The sequence below is a fragment of the Toxorhynchites rutilus genome, chromosome 2 (assembly GCF_029784135.1).
Source record: "Toxorhynchites rutilus septentrionalis strain SRP chromosome 2, ASM2978413v1, whole genome shotgun sequence".
In the NCBI taxonomy this organism is placed as follows: Eukaryota; Metazoa; Arthropoda; class Insecta; order Diptera; family Culicidae; genus Toxorhynchites; species Toxorhynchites rutilus.
In genome coordinates, this window is record NC_073745.1 from 277,982,040 (window position 1) to 278,001,172 (window position 19,133).

The following is a 19,133-nucleotide window of genomic DNA, read 5'->3' on the forward strand; positions in this document are numbered from 1 at the left end:
CAGCTCAGAAGCAAGAAGTCGAGGTACGTTTCTGGTAGAAGCAGCAACATCCTGCGGATCGATGTATTCATTGACAAATACATTACTGAACTGAGAGCGAAACAGGTCAGCGATGTCGGTAGTCGTATCAGCTTCCATTAAACCGTTGGTCAACGTAGATGGTAAACCGGATTCCTTACGTTGGTCTTTGACGTAACGCCAAAATCTTTTAGGATTTACCTTAAGGTGACTCTGCAGACGGTCTTGATATACACTGCAGAGACGATTATTGAGCTGTTTATACTCAGCATTCGTCTTCAGATATTTCGCTCTTGTTGAGTCCGTACGGTGCTTGCTAAACTGTCTTAAAGCAGACTGCTTCACTCTTTTAAGATACTTCAGGGGACCGTTTGACCAGGCAGGCTTGGTATCCGCACGTTTCGTCTTCACTGGAACAAACTGATTGATTGCATACGGTAGAATACTGGACATGATCGATGCAGCGAGGTTAGCGTCACAATCTTTTTTTTTTTTTTGTTTACAATTTTAATTGTATTTCCAACTCCACTACTCGCATATTACTCGTAAGAAAAGATAAACACATAAGCAGCAACCATCCACACTATTTCAGTGGAATGAAACGGGAGCTGTGGGTAGCACCAATACCGGGTCTACCGTGCTTGACTGGTTTGTAGGTGACCGAGAATTCGCCGAGATAGTGACCGATCATTTCTGGCTTGATTTCTACCTGGTTGAAGGTCTTTCCGTTGTAAATACCAACAATCGATCCTACCATTTCCGGGACGATAATCATGTTTCGCAGATGAGTCTTGACGATCGCAGGTTTCTCATTTGTAGGGGCGTTCTTCTTGGCCTTCCGCAGCTTCTTGATGAGGGCCAACGGCTTACGGTGAAGTCCGCGCTTGAAGCATCGCTTGGCTCGAGTTCCATTAGCAGATCATGCTTCATATCCAGAAGCTGGTCCAAATCCACCCACGGTAGGTGAATTTACGGAACGTACGCTTCTTCTTAACTCCCTCGACGTCGGTTGTGCCCGCCATGGTTACCGGAATACGGATGAAACCTCGATTAAACCCGGAAAATTCAAAACTTATTTACGAGTTATTCACTCGACACTACGTCCTCACACAAGATGTGGAAGTGAAAAACATCTATCCACTCGATTAGTGCGAGGAAATTGTTCATCGCGGTAAAATCAGTTTTACTGAAATCGTACGAAACCCTTTCAGAAGAATCGTGAAATTGTCGGAAAGGTTTCAAATTAAGATTCACCAGTATGTCGCACTATTTTAACAAGTGGTGATGGTCCTTGCATGACTGTGCAGTGCTCACATAGTTCTTCGTTGACGAAGCACAGATCAAGTATGCGATCGTTTTCATTTTTGATCCCTATCATCTGCCTCAGTCCAGCGATGCAATAGGAATCGAGCAGTTCTGGTGATGTCAAGCAGATCGAGGATTGCGAAGAAACCGGGTAGAGAAAGCCATGCGTGTTATGCTGCCAAGAGATTGAGAGAACGATCCTGCCTGTAGACGGAGTAAGAGTTGTCGAACAGCTGACTTGATGCAGTGTTTCCATTGAGCCAGGTTTCGGAAAGGGCGTAGATGTCGTAGGAGCCATCACTCAGAGCCAATTGGTACTCTACGAGAGAGCTGTTGATACCACCAACGTTTTGGTAGTAAATTAAGATACCCGAGGAACCAGGACTGCCATTTCTCTGTTGTTGCTCATTCCTGTGGAGTGAGTAGACATCAGAACAAGGATTGCCGTTACTTTTGGAGTACTTGCCATGGGAGGCAGATCGGAAGACCCCCTTCGTCAACACTATACTCAGGGCCGGGACGACTTGAAAGACAAGAGCGAAGGTACGGTGGTTGTTCGAAAGTAGTTAGCACGACTGAGCAAGGTGAGTCAGGGGCTTCCTTACTGCTTTGTGTCGAGCGTCCCGGGTTGGATAAAGATGACATCTGTTTTTTGTTTCACAGTCCTACTGGGTGAATTTACATCAGGACAAGAATTACCATTACTTGCCACGGAAGACAGTTCGGAAGATCCCTTCGTCAACTGTATAAAGGGTGTGTCACATCAAATTGCATCACGGAAAAAACGCTGTAGAAATTTAATTTTTAGGAATTATATCTTCAGCTTTCGCTTATAATCAGATAAGAGTGTATAGATCACGTTGGCCATGCTTCACTGTCAATTTTTCGTAAATTTGGAAAAATGTCGTCGAACGAAAAAGAGCGTCGTGAATTAATCCTGCGCACTCATTTCGAGAATCCGGAGTTGTCACATCGGGACATCGGTAAGATGCTGGGAATTGTCCAATCCACGGTCAGCAGAGTACTAAAACGATACTTCGAGAACCTAACCATCGACCGGAAGGTGAAGAACGGCAAAAATGGAGCATCCAGTGAAAAAGATCACAAGCGCGTAGTTAAGCAGTTTAGACGTGATCCGTGAAGTTCGGTCCGGGATGTCGCCAATAAGCTGAATTTGTCAAGTTCATTCGTCCAGCGGACCAAGCAGCGGGAGGGCCTGCGTATATACAAGGTTCAGAAGGCTCCTAACCGCGACGAAAGGCAAAACATGGTGGGGAAGCCGCGAGCCCGGAAGCTGTACACCGAAATGCTGACGAAGCCGCATTGCCTGGTAATGGACGACGAAACCTACGTCGAAGCGGACTTTCGTCAGCTGCCGGGCCTGTTGTTCTTCTCCGCAGAGGACAAATTCAGCGTTCCGGAGGAGATTCGCAAGCAGAAACTATCCAAGTTTGCCAAAAAGTACATGGTGTGGTAAGCGATCTGCTCTTGCGGAAAGCGGAGCGCCCCCTTCGTGATGACCGGCACGGTAAACGGGCAGGTTTACCTCAAGGAGTACCTACAGAAGCGCTTACTACCACTATTGAAGCAGCACGAGGGCCCGACTATCTTTTGGCCGGATTTCGCTTCGTGCCACTATTCAAAGGACGTGTTGGAGTGGTACGAAGCCAACGGGGTCACCTTCGTGCCAAAGGAAATGAACCCGCCCAACGCGCCGGAGCTTCGCCCAATAGAGAAATATTGGGCGATTATGAAGCAGACCTTCCGGAAGAACCCAAAAGTTGTCAAATCGGAGGCGGGCTTCAAGAGAAAATGGATTTCTGTTCAAAAAAAAAAAAAAAACTAAAACCTGACGTTGTACAGAACCTTATGGACAGGGTAAAGAGGAAGGTGCGAGCATACGGGCTTGGGCTCGAAGTATGAATAAAAAGAAAATGCTAAAAGTTGTTTAATAGTTTTTATTTTATTGTCTAAAATTTTCAAAAGGATCGGTCTACTGGGCGAATTTCTACAGCGTTTTTTCCGTGATGCAATTTGATGTGACACACCCTTTACTCAGGGCTGGGAAGACTTGAAGAATTCGATTGAAAAGCTCGAATTTGGATTCTTCTTTTTTTTTTTATCTTCGCTTATTTTTCGTCGGCCTATTTCCGCCACTTTTAGTGCCAATCACCGACATCAGGGAGGCGACTCCACCTGTTCCTACCTATCAGACTCAACAACTCATGAGCCGGGCCAACTTCTTTTACTTCCGCTCCGAAGGAAGACGTAACCAGAGATTTTTCGCCTCAGAAAATCCCAACGACGCCAGCTGGGATTGAACCCAGGCCGATCGGATTGTGAGGCTGTTACGCTAACCATACAACCACTGGCGCCGTCCTTTTGGATTCTTCTATACACAGCACCGTGTTCCACTACTCCAGTGGCTTAACAACGTGCTCCTTGGCGAATTTGAGCCTCTGGCTTTGTCCGCATTGCTAATGAAAGGTCATTTCGAAGCCATCCCGAGACTGAACTCATGTGTTTCGATGCAACGACGGACAGTCCGATGCGAAACCGAAAGCTGAAGCTCTTCCTGGATCTGCTGGTATGGTATGTTTCGGATTTTTGTTCACTTCCCGGATGAATTTTGTTTGTATTATCATGACTTCCAACAATTTTGGCTTGATCGCAACCTTTCTTCCATTTTTGGAAGAATGACGAGAGTGAGGATTGAACTCGTTACCTTTAGTGTGAGATCCGAACGTCTTGAGCTTCTTAAGAATTTTCCGACCGTTGATTCTTGGATTTTTCCGCCGACCGCTACTTCCCGGCTTCTACCCTTCTTCTTGAATGGCGTTAACGTTCCCTGTGGAACTTTTGCCGTTTCAACGTATGCATTAACTAGCGTCATTTATTAATACTAAGTTGAGATTTCTTAAGCCAAATAACACGCCTTGAATATATTCCGAGGGGCAGGCTCTTGAATACGCGTGACACAGTGCAAGTCGAAGGAAATTTCTCTGATGAAAAATCCCCCGGCCAGAACGGGAATCGAACCCGAACACCCGGCATGATAATGTCTACCCGCCCGGTGCGATTCACCGTTCTCGACATTTCGAATGACCAATTTTCGGATGTACAAAAGAATTGTTTTTGAATAAACTGCGTTCTCCATTTTGCTTGACTTCATCAAGTGCGAATACTTTTTTTGGAATACAAACTGTTTTTTATCTATGAGAAAAACTTTTATTTTTCTCAGTGCAACAATAGTGAAATTAAAAAAAGAACATAAATAAATAATATTTAAGAATGATTACGTGTAGAAAATGAAAAATGAAAGAAAGAAAAAATTGAGTGGGCACTTTATTTTGCCAATTACAGTCAACTCTCCTATAACGAGGTACTCTCTAAGCGCGGTTTCAGTTTAACGTACGATCAGTTCTTTCCGTGCCCCCAATGAGTGATTTTAACTGGATATGTTTACATACACATCCAAGCTTATGTCTTAGTTGTTTACAACATCTGTTTCAGTCAAGCCCCGGCTTAGGCCGAGTTGACATTGGATGTGAAAATGTGGCCGTACAAATTGTATGTAATAGGAAAAGTAAACAACCACATTGAATTGTATTGGTGTGGTTACATTGCTTCGCCCTTGCTTCGTTTGTTTCTCTTCTCCAGTCTTCGTACAATCTAATTTTCGTGCCTACTCCGATCCAATGTCACCTTGGCCTTAGAGGATACGATTCGCAAGTCAAGGTGTGCTGCAAATTTAGTTGTCATTGTCCAACGGAGCTTAGACAGCTACCTTCTTCTTCTTGAATGGCATTAACGTTCCTTGTGAGACTGCCGTCTCAACGTATGCATTAATTAGCGTCATTTATTAGTACTAAGTTGAGATTTCTTAAGCCAAATAACACGCCTTGAATGTATTCCGAGGGACAAGCTCTGGAATACGCGTGACCACAGTGCAAAAGGAAGGAATTTTCTTTGACGAAAAATTCCCCGGTCAGAATGGGAATCGAACCCGAACACCCGGCATGATAATGTGAGACGCTAACCACTCGGCTACGGGTGCACAGCTACCAAGTATGCTAATAGGATCCTCGCATTAGTACTAGTAAATGTCGTGCAATTTTTGAGGAACTTTTAAACAAAATTTTGTTTCACTTTGGCTCCGAGTTCAATTTTATGAAAAAACATACAGGAAAACAAGTTTTCAACATGGACTGAAAAGTCCCGGGATTTTTCTACTGATGGCGCCACTAAAAATAAACAAGATTCATTTCAATAGGTTCATCTGTCACTAGCTTATGTGTGAAGTTTCATGACATTTCGTTTATATGTTCACAAACTACAGTTGTTTAAGTGTCAATACCTAACGCATCAGCAGATGCAGAGGCTGTCGAAAATTTTAAGCTGGAACTAGCTAGAATATTATCAATGAAGGAGGTTATTCATCTGATCAGATTTTTAGGGCCGATGAGACGGCATTATAACTACCACCTAGAACCTCCATTTCGAAAAATCAAAGACGTGCTCTGAGATTTAAACCTTCAAAAGAACGTAACACTCTTCATTGGTGTAGCAATCTACCAGGAAGCCTGATGACAAACCAATGATAATAAATCGTTCTTCAACTCCCCGTGTAATGAAAAACATTGATAAAACCCAATTGCCTGTATTCTGGCGATCTAATAAGAAAGCTTGGATGACTCAAGATTACTTTAAGGATTGGGTTTATAATTGTTTTATCCCAGCAGTGGAAATCCATACGATGGAAACAAAATTGTATTTCAAAGTTCTTGATAACGCTAATTGCCACAACATAAAAATGGATCATCCAAATGTGAAGATTGTCTTTTTTCCTCCTTTTCGACAGATTAGAAAATAGTGAAAATAAAACTCTTACTCAAGTGAGGAATGGATTTACTATTTTAGATTGTATCAGAACCGTGTCATCGGACTGCGCGGAAATTAAACCATCAACCATCAATCAATGGTTCAAGCCATATAAGATGATTCTACAATTTCACTCCCAGTTACAGAAATAGTTAACATTACTTCTCGTTTAAGCGACGAAGAATTTGTAGTAAGTCATCAGAATGTGAGAGAACTAGTACTCGGGGAAGAAACTTTAGACGAGGAAGAACTGATGGAATTATTTTTTTTTTATCTGTATTATAGTGACTTTCAACTCGTTTGGCTGGTTCGTCACTTTTACTTCCATTTTTGGAAGAATGTCGGGAGTGAGAATTGAACTCGTGACCTCTAGCGTGAGAGGCATGGATGTTACCACTACGCCAGATCGGCTCCACAGATGGAATTAATTGATACACCTACCTCAAATGCATTGGTAAACGATAAGATGGAAACGAATTGGTACCAAATCTTGATTTACAAGATGCGAATAAAGGGCTAAATTTGGCTAAAGAATTAGAACATCAAACAAATTGCTTAGCTCCCTACAATCGAAAACCAATGTAAAGGTGAACCAAGTGAGGAAGACATTTTACCCATCAATAGGAGACGAGTTGGGCAACTCATATTCGACAGCTAGGATGATTGTTAAAAAAATATATAATTTTACAAAATTCTTTCCTTTTTGATGGAAAACAGTTTTTTAGTTCACTTTTTGTTTCATTTTTTAATCATTTCCTTATATGAACTTACCAATAAAATTAAAAAAAATCATAATTCATCTTGTCTTTTGTTTTTATTGGTCTCCATATAACGCGAATGATGGAATTTGTACTAGTACTGAGTTCCTTATAATGCGGTTTCCATACAACGCGCTACGAATTAGTCTGATTTGTATGGTTAAATCGGAGTTTCTTATAGCGCGGTTTTCATATAACGCTGTACGCACTCATCGCGCTATAGGAGGGTTGACTGTACTGTATGAATTGAAAGAAGTATTTAGTTTCTGAGCAATTCCACCCAAATTAGCCGGCCGCAGATCCGACCCTCTTCTATTTTCTTGATACTTGGTACTTATGGTGGAAGCTGCCCAAAATCATAATTTTCATTATCAACTTTCAAAAAATCGTAACTAAGTTGTCTGTTATATATAGTTTTTCATAGATAGATTCCATTTTTTATGTTACTTTAAAAGGTCGTAAACTTTATACGATACCTCTAAGTTACCGATTACCTTAAATTTAATACCGGTTAGGGTGGTCCCATGCAAAAAAAATCCAATCTAAAAAAATTTTTTCTCTCAAATTTGGCTTCTAACAATAAATATAACTCCAAATTTTGATCCCCATTCCCTATTTTTAATCACGATTTGAGTATTTTCGTATAAATAATATTCAAATAATAGTTCGTTTTTTCAAATAGGTTGCATTTATTTACATTGTTAAATGACAGATGACACTACGTCCACCTCATCGAGCTTTCATCCACACAAAGCCAGGCGCATTGCCGGAGAGCTAGATGCCCTTTTTCAATGCGCACAATGAATTATTGAAATTCTTAAAATAACACATGCTTGGATTGTAAAACGACAATCACGCTATTGTAATCAATCATGATAAAATAATAGCTGGAGAGCACATGTGTAGATTCTAACGTTGGCATTAAAAAATGGACTTTTTTCGGAAGGTGATAAAAAAATCTAAGACAGATAATTGTTGGAGTACATCTTACGCTTCAGGTTTGCCCACAAGTTCTCTATGGGACGAAGCTGGGGAGGTTGGGCGGTTCTCGCTGGCTTGGGTACCACATCGATATTCAGCCGCACTATAACGATCGTTTCGAGTAATGGGCCGACGCCAGATCCGGCCAGAACATCGCGTCTTTGTCCTTCGTCCTTCGTGACGCAACTTCCGGCAGGCACATCGTACTATAAATTTCCCCGTTCACGGCAAGTTCGGAGCTAAAGAAGAGCGGCTTTGATTCCCTTCTCGCTGATTGTCAGCAGCACCTTCTTGGGGAACTTGGTGTATGAAAAAAACTTCACTTCGCTCTGATTGTTGTCAAATAGTGCCAAGATGTTGTAGATGTCGGAACGGGCGTATCCGGCCTGCACAAAGTGCCGCACGATGTCCGTGTCCGACGCGGTGGGGTACCGTTCTATTAAAGCGCACACTTCTGAGCGGAATAGCTTCATTGTTTCCGCCATTACGGTTAGAGTTTGTCTGATAGAGCTGCCAATTTTTTTCTGCTGACTCATGGGTTACTATGATTGATGCTGCATGGGAAGTTTCGTCAGTGCGAGTTAAGGTAAACCCATGAAAAATAGACAATTTTTATCAATTTTTTTTAATGCAAACATTATTATTTTGTTGTAAGGAACAAAACTGCCAATTGTAAAAAAAATCTTAGAGGCACTATATCGGTTTGGCTGAATCTTTTATTCTACGAAAAAGACTTCTTCCTCTTCTGTAGTGCTGCGCCCACGTGTTTTCAATTTCATTCCCAATCCAACGACTGCAGTCCATCATTCTTTATCACAGATAAAATGAATTAGGATCGTGAGAAAAACCCCTTTCAAAATTTTCCGCCAAGAAGGAATCATTTGCGGTTGCGGAGAAATGGAATCATTTGCAACCGACGGGCAGTATTTGCAGTTATTTGGGGGGAGGAGTGCCAGCCCCGATCGTCTTTCGCAGGCGTATCAAAAGGGAGAAATTCGATTACTTAATGGCTCGTTTTCTGCGGCCAAGCTTTTGCTCCAAACTCTGATTGATTGGTAAATTTCGATTCATCTCGATACATCATCGGGCCGACGCAAACACACATGATGGATACGCGATGGCTCCCCAAATGGAGAGAGGGAACCCGTGAGGCGTAATACGTGCTTAGAAAAGATCCCAATATAATTTCGAGCATGAGAAGCTATTTCTTTTCGTTCCGCTCCTATCGATAGCTTTTTGCACTATCGGTTTTTTTTTTTGAGTCTCCTCCAATCTATTTAAATTGGTTGACTTGGAGTATTTTACAGTCTTTATCTCCACGGGAAGGTGTTATTCGGCCCTATTTCGTGTTGTCAATTTCTTTGAAATTTGAAAAAATCTTTTTTTCAAATTCGGTCACCAATGGATTTTTTTCTACTCGGAAAATTATATTTTTCTAGTTTTCGTTCAATCGTTCTATCGTTCTATCAGATACGTTTTATCACAAAAATGTTTTATCCGTGAAAAACAAACAACATTCCACCTTTGACCACTGCCATAACAGTTCAAAAGCATCCAACCTTATTCGCAATCTACGAAACGTTCGATCCATTCTATCACAAGTTCACTTTAATGGTTCACTGATTCCTACGGAGTCAAGCGTGGGCGCCTGGCTGGCATCCGAGCGATGCACGGTTCAGGTTTGATTGTGCATCCCCACACAACGTGTTTTGCAGTATTATATTCTAATTGAGGGCTGAGAGCTTCAGTGTGTGCAATTTACAGCAGCACTCTTTTCACTTCAACCACTTTGTGGGTTCTGAATTCGAGAATGCGGCTCGATATGGGATTTTTATCGGTTTCAATTTGGATTTCCATTTTCCCACGCCCGGATTAGAACCCGCGTGTGTGTGTGCTGTGTCCACAATGGTGGGTAGTAGAAACTACCCCGCCGAGGCTGTTAATCGTTTATGTTGGGATATCATAGGGTGTATTACCTTCTCACAACATGAAGCTGTGAATTTTTACCCGGGCGCATATACGATGTCGAATGACGGGCAGAATGTTTGTTGATGGGTGTGGGTGGGTTTTTATTTTTAACGGGATTTGCGCTTTAATTTCATCGCATAAATTGAAGCTAGGCGTTGAAATGTTTTACGTGTTTGAGGTAATCATGTTTTACTGCCTATTTGAAAGAGTTGAATCTTGAAAAAGCATCCGTTTCGGTTGGCGCTTTTCGCGTTGTTTATGTTCCCCATGATAAACAAATGAAAATAATATTTTATCACAATCGTAACGATAAATGGAAAACAGTTGAATGTACATATTGACATTCAAAGGATGCGACTATATAACTGACTATGGTTGAAACTTGACAATCAACGTATCATTTTTAAAATCTACGCGAGTGGTGGTCCAATTCACGTCTTGTATTGTTTTGGCGTTGATTCGAGTCACGCCACACATTCTTCGCAGTACTCCCGACGACACGTGCCGATGGCTCGAACACACACTTTCTTCTCTTACAATCTTTGAATAAGTTTTCCCTCGAATAAGAAAACATTGTGATTCCTTCGGTACCTTTTGCTCTCTTCAATAGATTCACAGTAAAGTCTCTTTCCTACACGACTCAAGATCTACGAGACGGATGATGGAATGAACATCTAAATATAATCGTCACTCATTCTACGCATTCTACTCTTGTTTAACATTATTAGTATAAAGAATATATTTACGGTGACAGTATGATGATGATGATGATGATGGTCCAGCCTCCTTCCCCTACAGAGGTTTGAGCAAGACGAGTTATCTAAAAGATAATTTATTTATTTTTTCTCAACATTGAAATCAGTTTAGCAAACATGAAAAACGAACCGATTTTATTTACAGATAGAAGTTCAAAAAATTGCAATGTCAAAAGACAAGCCAATACTCAGTCATGTCCGCCACAAAGCCGATACGGTCCCGACGAGGCCCTTGCAGCCAAGTGGTCCACCAGAGCACAAGTCCAACCGCCAACCTTGTTTTGGATTGACTATAAATACCCTCATTCAGAGGAATCGAGAAAATTTCCTTTATGAAAAATTCCTTGACCAGCACTTAAAAAAAACTTTCAATTTAATATCCTTCATATCTGTGTCTCGCGCGCGACGCTCATACTTTTGTAGATTACTTTTATTTTTGACGTAGGACTACGTCTTTCATTTCTATACCGGGGTGTAAAATCAAAGTTTCGAAAACGAAAGCGTTACGCCGGAGACCGAGATTTTGAGCGTTAATGGCTCCTAAACAACTGAACGAAATGCTATGATAAACACTTCATTCGAAAGATAAAATGTCTACGCGTTATATACTTGTTACTTTTTGATCCAAAAACTTGTTTCAATAGCCTTAAAATTGCTTTCAAAACAGGCTATTGAACTCACCAATCGGTATATAAGCGAGCGCCGTTCGGAAATCCACTCAGTTATAATTAAACAGCGATTGAGGTACCATCGCAGGAATGAATGGATGTTTCCCTAACACAGACTTCAAAACCATGAAGCCTGGGGAAATCGGCATTACAAAATGGATATTAGCAGCGGGTACTTTTGTATTCGTTTGCGCTTTTGCAAATCGGAATGTTTCCCTAATATAGACTTCAAAACCATGGAACCAAGGGATACCGGCATGGCAAAATAGATGCAAGCAGCGGGTACTTTTGTATTCGTTTGCGTTTTTGCAAATCGGAATGTTTCCCTAACACATACTTCAAAGCCATGAAGCCTGGGGAAATCGGCATTGCAAAATGGATATTAGCAGCGGGTACTTTTGTATTCGTTTGCGCTTTTGCAAATCGGAATGTTTCCCTAATATAGACTTCAAAACCATGGAACCAAGGGATACCGGCATGGCAAAATAGATGCAAGCAGCGGGTACTTTTGTATTCGTTTGCGTTTTTGCAAATCGGAATGTTTCCCTCCTAACACAGACTTCAGAACCATGAAGCCTGGGGAAATTGGCATTGCAAATGAGATGCAAGCTGCGAGTACATAAACGCAGTTTTTCCAACACATATTCCGAGACCAATAAGTTGGGAAAATCGGCATTCTAGATCTCGGCAGTACTTTTTATACTCCCATGCATTTTTACACTCCGGAATGCGTTTTGCCAACACGGTCTACAAAAGCGGGTAGCAATGCAACGCTTTGGCTCGGTTATTCAGAACTGCATGGCTCTTCATGTCGCCAGCTCACTGAACTTTTACGCATACCGTTAGATGATAAGGCAAAATGTTGATAACTATTTGCGGCGATAACCACTACTATAATGCATGAATTGACCTAAATAGGGATTTGTTTGCAATTCAATTAGTAAATTGTTTCATTCATTCACTAGTTTAATCAATAGTTTATCTAATGAGGAACATTCGGAGTGCGATTATTGCTAATTGAAAAAACACAAATGATCACCAACGGAAGTCCTACGTCAACCTTGCGGTTATATCATAGGTATAACCCATCCATAGTTTTTTTTAACTAATACAAATATAAGAACGACAAATTAAAAATAAAAATAGTCCATCATCACCAAGATCATGGCAGACATAATATAGATCAATACAAATTAAAAAAAAAGATAATTTAAAAAATTTAAATAATCTACATAATATAATCCGTTCAAAAAAAACTTTGTCAGATTCATTGAAAATATTGAAAACAAATTGCAAAAAAAAATTGTCCACATTAAATTATCCGTTCGTATAAAACTTCGTCAGTAAAGATCTTCGTCAAAAAAATAAACAAAAACTCGTTCGGCTGTTATTAAAACAAAGCTTTTATATGTGAACAGTAGAACGTTGCTTTTCGTTGAAACGACTCAACTCTTCTCTGTTCTTTTCGAATGAAATTTACAATACGCCTTTGGTGAAGCAGATAGTCAATCAACCATGGCTATCTATACCTTGGCTGTTATTCAACGCATTCCCCGATCAGCGGTTATCACGAAATACACGTTTCTGAAAACAATTATTGTAGTATCAATTTAATAACATCTCACAGGAGGGACAAATACAAGCGATAAAAAAGCACCTTTCAACTCTTTTAATCTCAAAGTTATGGATGGGTTAATGAAACGGAATTAACTTTTCTGTATACAGCACTGGATCAAATAATGTACGCACTTTCTAGAATAACCTCTGATTGACAACATATTTTCACGTATGACTGTGTCTAAGAGATATGGGGATAAAAATGTAAATCTGAAAACTGAACATGTAACAAATAATAAAAGATTTCGAACGTTTATAAATCTACCGTGTCGAAATTGATTGCACATATTAGTATATTGAAATATTTCAACGATAATTATATATATTTTCGATCAAACAACTAAATAATTGTAAAATGTCAAGCCTTACCTAAGAGCTAATTCTCACGTTTTGATTGGCCCAAGTTCGGGCCATAAATAACGACTAAAGTAGCAGCGAAATACTATTTTAACCCTTTGTGGCCGGAATTATTCTCCCTTGAAAAAGATCCTCTTGTCTTTCTACGCTAATAATATTTTGTTTATACTGAATACCGATACCTATTAGTATACATTCGTGAAAAAGTTCACTAAACATTAAAATCCGTTTAGAAAAAATGTAAACTATTACAACGTTGAATAAAATATTTAGTATAATTCCTTACTGTGGTGGCAGAGAGCAGACAAATGACAGTGTTAGTACAGGAATAACACTGCAAAAATAATCATAGATATCCACCGTGCTTATCATTCTATCTAAGGGAAGGAAGTAAAATGTGAAAACGAAGCCATCAAATAACTATTGACCTCACTCTAGCCATGTTCATTCTCGCAACAGCTAGCGAGCAGACAACAGTCTTTCCCAATGCTGATATCACATACAACCGTTTTTCTTGATACAATGTGAGATTTGCATGCGGCCCACATTGTGTTGCAAGGTTCATCCCTGTGTGATTCTCCTGCCAGCCAACAGAATAAAAATAGATGCTCTGCAGTGAAACGAGAAGAAATTTTCAAATAGTGAAGTTGTTAACACTATCAACCATAAGGAAGGACCCGAAAATAAGAAGAATTAGACAATTCCAATACAGGTCGGACTCGATTATATATAGTCGACCATTTTTTTTCAACAATTATTTTCAAATCCTATACATAATCGAATCTCAAGAAAACAATTTCTTCTTTAATGTATGAATGTCAATCATTAATAGAAAAATAGCTTTTTTGTGATTCGATTATGTATTGGATCCGAAAAATTAACGTTGAAAGTGAAATTGCGATTATATATAATCGAGTCCGACCTGTATAGACAATAGAAACTATAGGAAGGCAGCAAAATTTGCGACAAAAACCTCAACAGCAGCAAACGAGTTTAGTTCCTTTTAGAACATTTTTTCAAAAAGAGTTTCCGCTGTGGACTAGCAAGTTCAAGCATCCGGAGGCACACACAGTGATGAATTTTGCGTTGATAAAAGTAAATTAAGGTGGTTTACTCATTATGTTGCTGATGGAATCTTTATCATCACAGGAGAACGGCAAATTTCATTCAAAAAAATGGCAACAGTTAATTGGTACTGCAGTGAAAAGTGAGACCGAAAAAAATGATTACGCATTCGTTCTACAATGATAAGTTTGTCCAATTGGAGTTAATTTCTTCATTTGGAATTACCTTGGTCGACATTATTATCTTTAAATTAAATTCTTATTCTCAAATTATTCTCAGTTTTGATGCGTTTTGGTCTGCGATAGATTTGTATGTCTGAGAAGCTATTAAAATAAATCGGGACATTTGTAAAACATTTTATATTCACATTTATGATATTCAAATAATATTTATTCAGCGAATTTTGCTCATTTATATACATACAAATGATTCTGTGTTCGTATGTCGGGATTTGACGGGTCAACGGATCTGAATTATTTACCGATTTTCTGTCAATCTACTGCTATTTGATAGCATTTTGTTTTGAAGTTTGATATTGAAAGGGAATTTTGGGAACATAAATTTGCCGTTCATGATTTCATGATTTCAGCTAGCTGAAGTTCTAAAATATAATCAGGTCATTCACGATTCATCATTTATCGAGCTAGGCATCGGATGAAAGTAACTTCAAAAAGTTTGATGTAATCTCAAGAAATATCATTAATAATAGAAGACGAATTGATTTTGATATATACGAGGGCAGTCCGTTAAGTACATATCCCACAAAAAATAAAATTTTTGGAAAAGTGGCGATTTATTTCTTAACATAGTCTCTTTTTAGCTCGATACACTTGACCCAATGATGCTTCAACTTCAACTCCATTCGAAAAATACGTTTTCTCGAGATCTGCAAAGAAGGCCTCCGTGGCGGCGATGATCTCTTCATTCGACTCAAATTTCTGCCCGGCGAATTACTCTCACAAGTTTGGAAACAAAAAAAAAGTCGCACGGGGCCAAATCTGGAGAATACGGTGGATGGGGCAGCAGTTCGTAGTGCAATTCGACCAATTTGGCCGTGGCGACGGCGGAGTTTTCATTTTTCTAAAATCCGCGGACACACCCACTTCCACACACGGCCAAAACAAAACTACGAGTCCGATTCAGCTGAAATTCTGACAGTAGCCGTTTACGAGAATGTACTACATGACAAGTAATCTCTCAGGGGGTCTCCGTAGCCACATTGGTTTCGCGGTCGCTTAGTAAGCGATCGATCGTGAGTTCAAAACTCAGGGCCCTCATTGACCATCTTTGTGTTGTTACAGAATAGCTACGTCCACGCAACAATCATCAGCGATGGAGATCGATCCACGGTCGAAATAAGATCGATTCATCCATACAACTGCTCTGCTCTACCAGATACATCGGGCTACTGTTCTATAAATAACTCAACAATGATCAACCAACTGTCTCCGCTGTCCGGTGGTCCAACAGGATAATGGAAGAACAGAAAGAAAACTCTTACGCCTAAATGGCTACTGTGTGAATGTACCATATGTAATGGTATAGAAGGAATACTGGCGAATGGCAACTGTGTTATGTGCTAATTATAGATATGATAACCATGTAACATGTACACGATTAAAATTCGGCTCTATTACAGCTAAAATGCTAATGAGCCTTAAATAAATAAATGGGATAAAAAAAAAGTAATCTCTCTTGCGATACTGACTTATCGGACCGCCCTCGTATATTTTTAGCCGGGAGAGAGTTATGAGAAGTTATGGGTATTTTTGGGTTTATTGGTGATTTTGTTTCGATTGATCATCCAATTTTTGCGAATACGTGCATTGTTTCCAGGTTAAAAATGGCTTCAAAGTGTAGCACAATTCAAGCTGCCTGATTTGAAGAAGGTATTTTGCTACGGTGAGAGCTATGTTCATCGGTTGAAAAGTGAAGGTGATTTTTTTTCGCTGTTGCCTCCGCCGCCACCACAAAACAAATTCGGTTCGGATTTTCTGTTGTCGTTCTGCGAAAGATGCTGTATAGTATAATTGGTGTTTTTTTTCTTTGGGTGTGATGTTTTTAGGAGCATTCGAGATATAGTTTTGCTGGGATATACTGATCAATTCATTTTCTGGGTATATTAGTTCGCGCTATTATTATTTGAAAAATTCGTACGAATGAAAATAAAACAATATATTGGAGAAGGGCTGACCGTTTGTTGTATTCCACGTCTTTCCGGTTATGTCCCCGACATTATACATCCGTCCATTTTAATATCAAACATATCGATTTGGTATTGCATGTTGTCTGGCCTTTTCCGATAGCCACCTACCAGGTGCCGGCATCACAATCCATCCATGGGTAAACTTTCGTCGGCGTTTGTGCATATTAAGATTATAATATGCACAAACGCCGACGGAAACCCATCAAATCGTCACATGCAATTTCCTGGTCAAAAGCAAAATTTAAGTGTATTTCTACCGACGTCAAGGTGAATCCACTATTTAGTCCACAAAGTTTATTCCATAGTTCTTCAGTAATTGATGATTGGTTTTCACAATGAGCAGTTACATTACAATCCATATTTTACAATTTCGGCGAATTCGTACAATTAGCATTACTCTGAGTGTTGGATCGACAGAATTTCCACTACATGACTTGCGGGCTTACGGATAAACGGATTTACGGATTTACGGATTTACGGATTTACGGATTTACGGATTTACGGATTTACGGATTTACGGATTTACGGATTTACGGATTTACGGATTTACGGATTTACGGATTTACGGATTTACGGATTTACGAATTTTCGGATTTACGGATTTAATGATCTACGAATTTACGGATTTACGGATTTACGGATTTACGGATTTACGGATTTACGGATTTACGGATTTACGGATTTACGGATTTACGGATTTACGGATTCACGGATTTACGGATATACGGATTTACGGATTTACGGATTTACGGATTTACGGATTTACGGATTTACGGATTTACGGATTTACGAATTTTCGGATTTACGGATTTACTGATTTACGGATTTATGGATTTACGGATTTACGGATTTACGGATTTACGGATTTACGGATTTACGGATTTACGGATTTACGGATTTACGGATTTACGGATTTACGGATTTACGGATTTACTGATTTAAAAATGTACAGATTTACAAATTTACAAAATTACAGATTTACATATTTTCAGATCTAAAGATTTACGGATTTACGGATTCATATATCTCTGATAGAATCTATTTTTGAAAATTACAAATTAGAAATGTTTCGAATGTTTGTTTTCATTATTTTGTCAGAATGTACGAGTATATTACATTATAGAACGTACAAGCTCAAGCATTTTCTGAAAAAAAAAAATGTTGAAGATCTGAAACTGAATTTAATTTTTCATGTTTTTTTAAGTGTATATTTCTTATAGGTAATCCTGTCGGTTCTCAACAAATTTCCTTTGCACCATTCCGCGAAAATTTCAAGTTGAGTTTTTGCAGACAAAAATCCAAAAACACGTACTCTCATTTGAAAAAATTGTCTTAAGTCGGTCATATTGAGCTGTAGAAAAAAATTACTTCTTCACCGGGGACATGTTAAAAGTTTTGTTCGTATGAGAGGGTCATTCGAGATTTTAGTTTTTTTTCTGGGTATGACACTTTTTCATTCTTTCTCGTTTCGTTGACTCTACGTTGAATGAGAATCGAATCTTAGTCCGCAAACGTTGCCTTTACGGAAGCGAAGTCGGCACGGGTTGTGGTGTGACACCATTTTTCAACACTATTGGCAGTTATTCATGCAACCCTAATGTTCTGTTTTTTTGTTGGTTCGAGCCAACTTCTTTGGGACAGCGGAAATCACCGACGGAAGCAATAAAAATTGATTTTCCCCCGTTCCATACTTTTGATTACTTTTTTCCCTCTAATGTTCACTCGTTTCCAGCCCCCAAAATCCTATTACACACCCTCTCCAGGATGGGAATACAGGTGTTTCGCGGTACGCGGTACCGCTACCGGCGCTTCCGGATGTTCTTCCCTGTTACCGCCCCCCCAACCTCGCCCTACCAGCCAAAACAAGTTTCGGGCAAACGTGACTCGCTGCTTAGTCATGAATTTTATTTTACGTTCGGTTGAGCTCTGCTGGTAGAATTTAGATTCTTCGCCACTGTATCGCAATGAATAAATAAAAACGACCCGCTAACTCACCACCCGGTTGCGCATGAATCAACGATAATCGAATCGAGAGGAAATCACTTCATGAAAGGTTTATGACGAGAAGCTCGGTTACAATTCACGCACGGGTCGCCCGTAGGGTCTGAGCGCAATTATTCATGCTTCCTGGGTGTTCTTCACTTTTGCTTAGGCTAAAATCCATTCGTCACGTCTTGTGTCGCAAGGTCTGGAGATGTTCGTAAAGGGTCGAAAGCCCCACAAAACATTTGTGTTCGAGAAATCCATTCACCCGAGATGGGGAAAACCCGTTCAAGAATGGGAAATTATCTCTCACCAAAGTGCTTCTAATTGATACACACCCAAACTGCAGTTCAGCTTCGTGCAAATAATGCACCCACTAAAAGTGAAAACCCAAATGAGTTGCCGGTATAAAGTCATCCGAAAATGGGACGTTTTGCCGTGAACGAGGACGTGCCTCGATTGTCGACGACAGTTTGTCGTCCCGTAAGTGCCATTAAAGTTTTAAGTTTTAACAACTTCATGCCCTGTGCCTTCGGTACGGTTGAAGTGCTGCGTCGGTAGTCGGTGCGCT

The 19,133-nt window shown here is 39.9% G+C and overlaps 1 protein-coding gene and 1 pseudogene across 4 annotated transcripts in view; one reads left to right on the forward strand and one right to left on the reverse strand.

Annotated features, from left to right (window-relative positions):
* Positions 1–19,133, forward strand: part of LOC129768438 (putative ferric-chelate reductase 1 homolog) — a 111,729-nt gene that overhangs the window by 38,969 nt on the left and 53,627 nt on the right. The gene's annotated exons all lie outside the window — the stretch shown is intronic.
* LOC129768444 (uncharacterized) lies at positions 524–1,131 on the reverse strand (annotated as a pseudogene).